The sequence below is a fragment of the Pteropus medius genome, unplaced genomic scaffold (genome assembly GCF_902729225.1).
Source record: "Pteropus medius unplaced genomic scaffold, Ma_sr-lr_union100, whole genome shotgun sequence".
NCBI lineage: Eukaryota > Metazoa > Chordata > Mammalia > Chiroptera > Pteropodidae > Pteropus > Pteropus medius.
Genome location: NW_024349800.1, coordinates 23,173,194 through 23,181,274, shown reverse-complemented (window position 1 = coordinate 23,181,274; position 8,081 = coordinate 23,173,194).

Sequence of the window (8,081 nt, the reverse complement as noted above, 5' to 3'; positions counted from 1 at the left end):
TTTCTTCTTCCTCTCTCTCCCCTCCCCTCCATACTCAAACTACTCGACTTTCCAGGGTCTCTACTTCTTCATCCCTCAGGATCTTCTCAAACTTCTGGAGCATGGCTTCTGCTTCTATCACTCCATGAAAATGCTGTCATCAAGGTCATGGGCGCCTTTCTTGTAGCTCAATCCAATAGATACTTCTCAGTCCTCAACTTACTTTGCTTCTCAGTAATGTGACACCGCAGACCACCCCTCCTTAATGTATTCTTTTCCCTTGGCTTCCATGACATTGATTTCTTGTGGTTTTCTGTCTTTTCTCCTCTGACATCATTCTCAGTTTTTGTTACGGGTTTCTTTTCTTCTACCTTACCCCTTGAATGTAAATGTTCTTGTCTCTCTAGGTCACAGCTCCTGGAAGAGCTCACTCACTTGTAGGACCCTAGGCTAACGATCCCTAAATCCATTATATCCAAGGTGAATCTCATTTGGGGGGCTTCAGACTAATACATTCCACTGCCAACTGACCAATATCACAGGTTATCTTATGGTGATCTCAAACAACATTCATTCTCTGCCTCCAGTCTTGTACACCCCTTCTCCACAGTACAGCCAGACTCTTTAGAAGTACAGATCTGATTTATGTTGAAGTGCATATTCCCTGATTCCCTACAGCTAGTAGGAGGATAAAGCTTAACACCTTGGCTTTTCTTACAAAGACTCTATCTGATGTGTCTCCTGCCTGTATCTTTGGCCTCTTCTCTTGCCACCACCCTCCTTTTACTCTCCACTCAGCCACATTCAATTCTAATTCCTCAAGTGTACACCGTTATATATTGGTACTGAGCCTCTGCATAAAATAAGCTGTTCCCTCTGCTAGGAATTCTCTTACCAATATCCCCCTGTCACTCTGCCCCCATCCTTGGCTCCTCCCTCTTCCTTCAGGTCCCTGGAGGATATTACTTCCATTTTGAGAGCATTCTCTGACCTCCTGTGTCTGGTTCAGTGCCCCTCCTAAGTGTTCTCAGTGGATCTTTATTTGTTATAGCACTTACACATCATAATTGCTTACTTATTTACTTTCTTCTACTGGATTTTCAGCATTGTGAGCATAAGGACCATGTCTATTTTATTCATCTTTATATCTCCAGTGCCTCTCACTTAGTAGATGCTCAATATATTTTTATTGAATAAGTGAACCCAAAGTAGATATTCAGTATTCAATACATGCTTCCCTTTCCCTGTGGATAAACATGTCTGACTAGTCAGGCATTTAAGAGACACTCAGTGGAACAAACACTCTCATGGTGAATGAAAAGAATCGCTCACTTCAGACATCTTTATTTAATGGTTTTTTTTTTAATCGCTAAGTCTAACGGAGGACTATAAATTATGATGTTCATATAGAGAAAAAGATAAAATTAAAATCAGCTCTCACTTTCCAATTTGTCAATAAGCTTTCTTCTTTGAGTTTTCCCCAGGAGTTCCATAGGACAAAGAGAGAGAAAAAGGTGTATTGCAGCTGTCAGCAAAGACCCTCATTACTTTCCTATCCCACTCAGGAGTGGAGTCCCTCTCTCCTATCTTGTGATCTCAAGGTTGCTAGAAAATTAAAAATAGCTCTTCATCCTTCATGAAGGATGAAGGGTCCAGCTCTGCTCAAATATTCAATGAATATTTAACTGAAGGTTGACAATATGCAGGTCATCCTCTTATTTTTCACAATCTCCTCAGATTTTATAAAGGATCAAATCTTTGTCTCCTGCAAGTATTTTATTATCTCACAGAGACCTCCCTTCAAGCAGATGGGGGTGGTGGCTTACTCTATTACCAAAGACCCTCTAGCCTTTAAGAAGCAGAATGAAATCAGATAAATAATTTCAGTCCCAACCATACAGGTGCAAATTCCATTACTGATTTAAGACAACAAAAATAATTTTGTTCTGAGCTGGTTTTTCTCATTATATTGGTCATGATGTATTGCACTATTGCACTATACTCTCTTATCCATTCATTCCAGTATATACTACCCCCTGGTACATGTTTGCTGGCCATAGTGTAGTTCATAGTTTTTCTCCATGGGAAAATAATTGGTACAGAAAGGAGATTAAAATTTAGATTAAGAAATCAACTCCAATTTCGCTTAGAGAATGGATCTCCCAGAATTCAACAAAAACACAGCACTACCTTGTTGGCACACAGAAGTTTAGTTTGCTTAGACCAAACACTAGTAGACAAAAAGCAAGTGCTGGCATTTTAGAAATGCTGCGTTGTCTGGAAATGAACCATGCAAACAGAAGCAAATGAAAGGGGGCCTTAAAAGTCAATGTATTCTTGCCAGCCTGGCAGATGATATTGTCACTACATAAGATTCTATTTTGTTTAATCATACCTAGTTCTCTAAATAAGGACTTCTATCATCTTTCCACATAAAGAAAAACTTTAAAGAAACAAAGTCACATAATAGATTTTCTGAAAATGTTCTCACTTTTAATGAGATGTAAACTTGTTTTTGTGTAAATCTTCTCTATCGAATATGGGGTCCTGTGGTGACAAGGGGTACTTACAAATCAGACCAAGGATATTTGAGAATCCAGGTTAATAGGTAGCTCACAATGGCAGCTCTAACGAGCAATGATAATGACAAAAGTCAAATTAATGTAATATTTTCAGACTAAAAATTTAGCCTACTACACATATCAATTCTTTCATTTGCATCTCTCCCATCTTGTATATTTCACTGGTACGCAGGCTTACTTCGTCATTATGAAGAAATTCATGAAAAGGTTAAGATCAACTTTTCATCTGAATTTCCATTACAACCAAACATTTCGGCAGGTCAAAAAGATGTTCAGACTGGTGCCACTTGTTGACATATAATTAAATTCCAATACAGGCTAATAGGGACCATTTTTTGGAATTTGTTGTTAAGGAATTTGACATGTTGGGTCACTGCTCTAAACTGTCTCCCAAACTATACCCTTTCAGCTACGAATAATTTGGAATATCTTTTCCATTAGCCATTGAATGATTTAAAAGATCCTTAGACTGAAGATAATTTTTTAATTTATTTAAGATTTTTGGACTCTGTTCTATTTCAGAGAGGCTACTGAGCTCCTCAACTGAGAAGCCATATATTTTATTAGTCTGAGACCATCTGCTTTTACAAGTCCAGTTCCACACACAGGACCAGTACCAAAGTCCTAAGAAACTAAGACGAGGTAGAACAGATATTAATTCACTAATACCAAAGAGTTAGATTACCTTGTTCCCATAGGATAGCAGCAGGTAATGAGATTCATGATCATAGATAGAGCCAAGGAGTTAAACATAAAGGTATGTTACAAAATTATGGGAAATACTGGCTTCAGTATCATTGGATCCTTTCTGAAAGGAGATGGCTTATCTTGATATTTTCTAAGTCCGCTCAATCATTTAGTCTCTAGTTTACTTACAGTGAATAAATGGCCATTGTTATTTACTTTGATAAAGGACCATCTAAGGACTAGTAGTATCTGAGGCCAGACTGGATTAAGGCTTGGACTCTCGCTTTGTGTTTGTGAAATTCTATCCAGACATTTTCAATGGTCCTTTTATATTTAAAGAGGAATTAAAACACTTTGGTAAATAAATATGACTATATTTAAAGTGAATAGCAATAAATGTACCTTCAAACTCTTATTAACTCTCCAACTTGAAAAATCCTTTAATGTACATAATATCTAAGCAGTAAATGTTCTTTTAGTGCTTCTCTGCAAAAGGCCATGCCCCAAGAGTAACATCTTTGACTTTCATTTCATCACAAGTATCACTTCATAGTTCTACTGTTACCTCCGCAACTAGATACCAACTTTGCATAGTACACCTGATTCAGGAATCCTTGCCACGGTTCTTTGAATTAATTAATCAAAAATATAATTAACATTTGCATTCATGCCATTGTGACTAATATAGAAATTACATTAACAAACCTGTTAGAATTTACACGCTCAAGTGAACATTGAACACTGTTCTTTTAAAAAAGTCATCTTGAAAAGGCTATATTTACTTCAAATTGCAAGCAGATGTTTGGAGTGTGTGTGTGTATGGGGGGAGCAAGAGAACAAGTGCTCCAAGAAACTGCCTGTCTCTTGATATTATGATTCCTTCCTATAATTTCCACACTTGGACATTTGGGTAATTACTATGGGGCCACAATATACTCTCTAAACCTGAAGCCCAGCCCCAATCATTGTGCAACCTCAACTTTAGAAGTAATTACTTTAGGACTAACATATTACCAAGTGGGGAATTCCTCCCATTACTCCCTGCAGCCACCTGAGCCCATCTCTGCTTTGGGAGCTCCTACCTGCTGTGGGAAATTCCTTCTCTTGTTCCTGTACATCTAGCCCAATTCAACTCCTGTCTCTTCACCTAGGGATCTGTTCACCATAATTCAAGATTTAGACAATGGGGTTCAGGGTGCTGTTATTATCCAATTACATTCTAGATTAAGAAAAATTTTTAATTTCTTGACAATATAGTAATTTTTAACATTTTGATAAGACACAATCACCTTTCAAATACTCATTTTCCAAAATTCATTTGACAAAGAAGCCGTTTGAAAGTGTAGAGTAACTAAATGTGTTGCACTCCTACAGAGGTACAGTATGCAAAACAACTGTGCTAACTCCCCATTAAAAAGAAAAGTAAAACAAGAGCCTTGTCACTGGGTGGGCACCCATGCTGGTGAATGAATGATTCATGTAGAGTACCAAAGAGCTATAAGTGGAACTACTGAACAACTCTTGATTCTCTTTCTACTCTTGTCTTTCATTTCCAAACTAGGCAGACTTTCAGTGAAAATATTCTGAAGCGGACCATCCCCTATATTTGGAAACCATTGTTTATTTGACAATGAAAGCTGATGGTTTGACTCTACTGACACTTAATTTAAAAATAAAAACTACTAAAGTGCAATGTACTTATCTGTTTCAACAAACAAAACATTTAACTGAGTCTTGGTGACTCAAGTTCATGACAATCGAGAGTATTAGGATAGACATAGGAGACCCAAGTTCTACTAATAGATTCGATTGGTAACCACTTACCTGACGAACCCTTGGTTTCTCTTCCGTAAGTTAATTGCCAAGATCCCTTCTAGTTTATATTCTATATTTTTATTAATAGTTATATAGTAATATGATATGGTATGACTTCAGAAACTTCTAAGGTGGGTAGATCTTAATTTTCCTTTTCAACCTTGGTTGCCTTCTGTGCCCTTCCAAACCAATAACAGGCTCAAAAAGTTGAATGTATGGATGACATACCTTTTTGGCTATAATTGATATTTCTTTTCTCCAGTATAATTCTTTTTGTTCTTTTCTGGCACAATCCATGGGTTTTCTTCTGTAGCCCTGTCAAACATCTAGTTACTGTTACCTTTTACAGTATCTCTACCATTTCCATTTTTGTCTTTTCAGCCAATGAAAACACATTTTTTGATCAAATAAATAGCTTCTGAAACCTTTATTCTTTTGACTGCTTTTGTTAATGCTACTATTTAGGGACTGTGTTGGTAGCTTAATGGTTCAGAGTTCTAACCATTTTCTATGATTATCTAAAAAATAGTTTCTGAGCATCTACCATGTACCAGGTACCATGACAGTCCTTTATCAACTTGGAAAACAATTCCTTCAGTGTGTTCCATCATTAAAGTGGGGAAGCAGCATATATGACACCAAAAGCACAGACAACAAAAACAAAAATAAACAAGTGGGAGTATATCACACTAAAAGACTGCGCATCAAAGGAAATAAATTCAATTGAAAAGGCAACCTATGAAATGGGAGAAAATATTTGCAAAATACATTTGACAAAGGATTAACCTCCAAAAGATGTAAGAAATTCCTATAACAGCAAAAAAGACAAAACAAAATAATCCAATGAAGAAATGGGCTAAGGGCTTGGATAGACATTTCTCTAAAGAAGACATACAGATGGCCAACGAATAGATGAAAAAGTGCTCAAAGGCACGAATCATCGGGGAAATACAAATCAAAACCACAGTAATATGTCACTTCACACTTGTCAGGTTGGCTATTAGCAAAAAAAAAAAAAAAAAAAGACAACAAATTATTGGTGAGGATGTATAGAAACTGGAACCCTTGCCCACTGTTGATGGGAATGCAAAATGGTGTAGTCACTAGGGACACAGTATGAGGTTCTTCAAAAAATTAAAAATAGAACTACCATATGATTCAATAACACCATTTCTGGGTATGTATTCAGAAGACTCGAAATCAGAATTTTGAAGAGATATTAGCACTCCTGTCTTCATTGCAATATTACTCATAAAAGCCAAGATATAGAAACAACCTAAATGTCCAACAGATGAACGGATAAAGAAAACATGGCATAAACACACACTGGAATACTATTCAACCTTAAAGAAGGAAATTCTGCAATGTGACAACATGGATGAACCTTGAGGACATTATGCTAAGTCAAATAGGCCAGTCAAAGACAAAAATTGCATGAATCCACTCATATAAACAAATGGTACTACTTCCTTGGATGTGAATTTTTCTGGCTGCAGGACTAGAAATGCTTGAGTTTCTGCGGCAGTGGATCTGTTGCTAACTTTTCAAGCAGTTGCATAGATCTTGTAAATATTCGTGTTCCCCTTATTGAATAGCCTATTAAACATCTTTACACAAAGTTGATTTGTGACTCACCTTGAGAAAGTTTTTAGGCCTTCATTAAATCTATTTGTGTACTCATGCCACTTCTGGTCCTATCTTGTTATAATGCCAAACTATTTTTCTTTCATTCTTTCAAAAAAATTTTAATGATTTTAATCTTAATTATAATTTTTATAAATGACCTTAAATAATTTTTTAAAAAATTGCAATAAAGGAATAGACTTCAAATTCCATTAAAAAAAATGCAGAGGGTAGGAAAATGTGGTGGCTGTGTATACAGGTATAAATCAAGGCTTCCAAGGTTCAAATTCTTACTCCTCTAGTTACAAGTCATGAGAACCTTGGATAAGTCACTAGACATCGCTGTGCCTGGTTTCTGTTGTATGATAGAAATGGAGATAATAGTTCCTATTCTCAGTTGTTTTGAGTTTTAAATATCATCAGTAATATACTTAAAATGGTGTGTTTAGGATAGTTTGACATATAGCAACCACTCAAATATTAGCTGTGAGTAATTATTTTAGGGGGTCCCCAACTCCCAGGCTGTGGATTGGTACCGGTCCGTGGCCCGTTAGGAACCAGGTCGCACAGTAGGAGGTGAGTGGCAGGTGAGCTCCCCAGCACTAGCATCACTGCCTCAGCTCCACCTCAGATCATCAGGCATCTATCTCATAGGAGCACTGGTCTCTGGTGCCAGAAAGGTTGGGGACCACTGATTTTAGGCTATGGTTTAACATTTACATAGCTAGGTTTACAATCTAATGTCAACTGAAACAAACCAGCACTCCGATCATATCATCTAACAGAATGTTTGGACATACTTTACAACGATTACTAAGAAAACTCATTTGATCTTATATACTACATTTTCTGTTGACAATATTATCAAATACAAGCATATCTCCTTAAGGGAAGCTGGATATTAAAATCTAGACATATAATAGGTTCAAAAACTGTTTTCCATAAACATTTAAATATTAAAATATTTTAAAGAAACAAAACACAACTTGTGCTCTGCCACTGCCAGAAAGGCTTTGAAGCAGTAAAATATTATGATTCAATAAAAGTGAGGACTTAAAAAAAAATACAAAAGCAAAGGAAAAAGGTCTTCATTAGTGGGGAGTAAAACTGTATTAGAACGTGTTGGCTAAAGGAAGTTACTGCAGTTGAAAAACAGAACTTTATTTCCTGAGAGGGCAGCCAAAACAAAGAAACATGAGAGGTGTCCCAAGTTTCATTAAAGGAATCCCTCATTAATCAAGAGGAGTAATTTTTTTTTTCTTTTCTGAGCTAGCATAGAATACATGGAGAACACTGATCATAATAGTTAAGACATTTGATAGCGGTTAAAAAAAAAGCAGAAGACAGTTTACTTGTGGCAAACATCTTGCCTAAAAGGAGTCTCAATCTAATGTC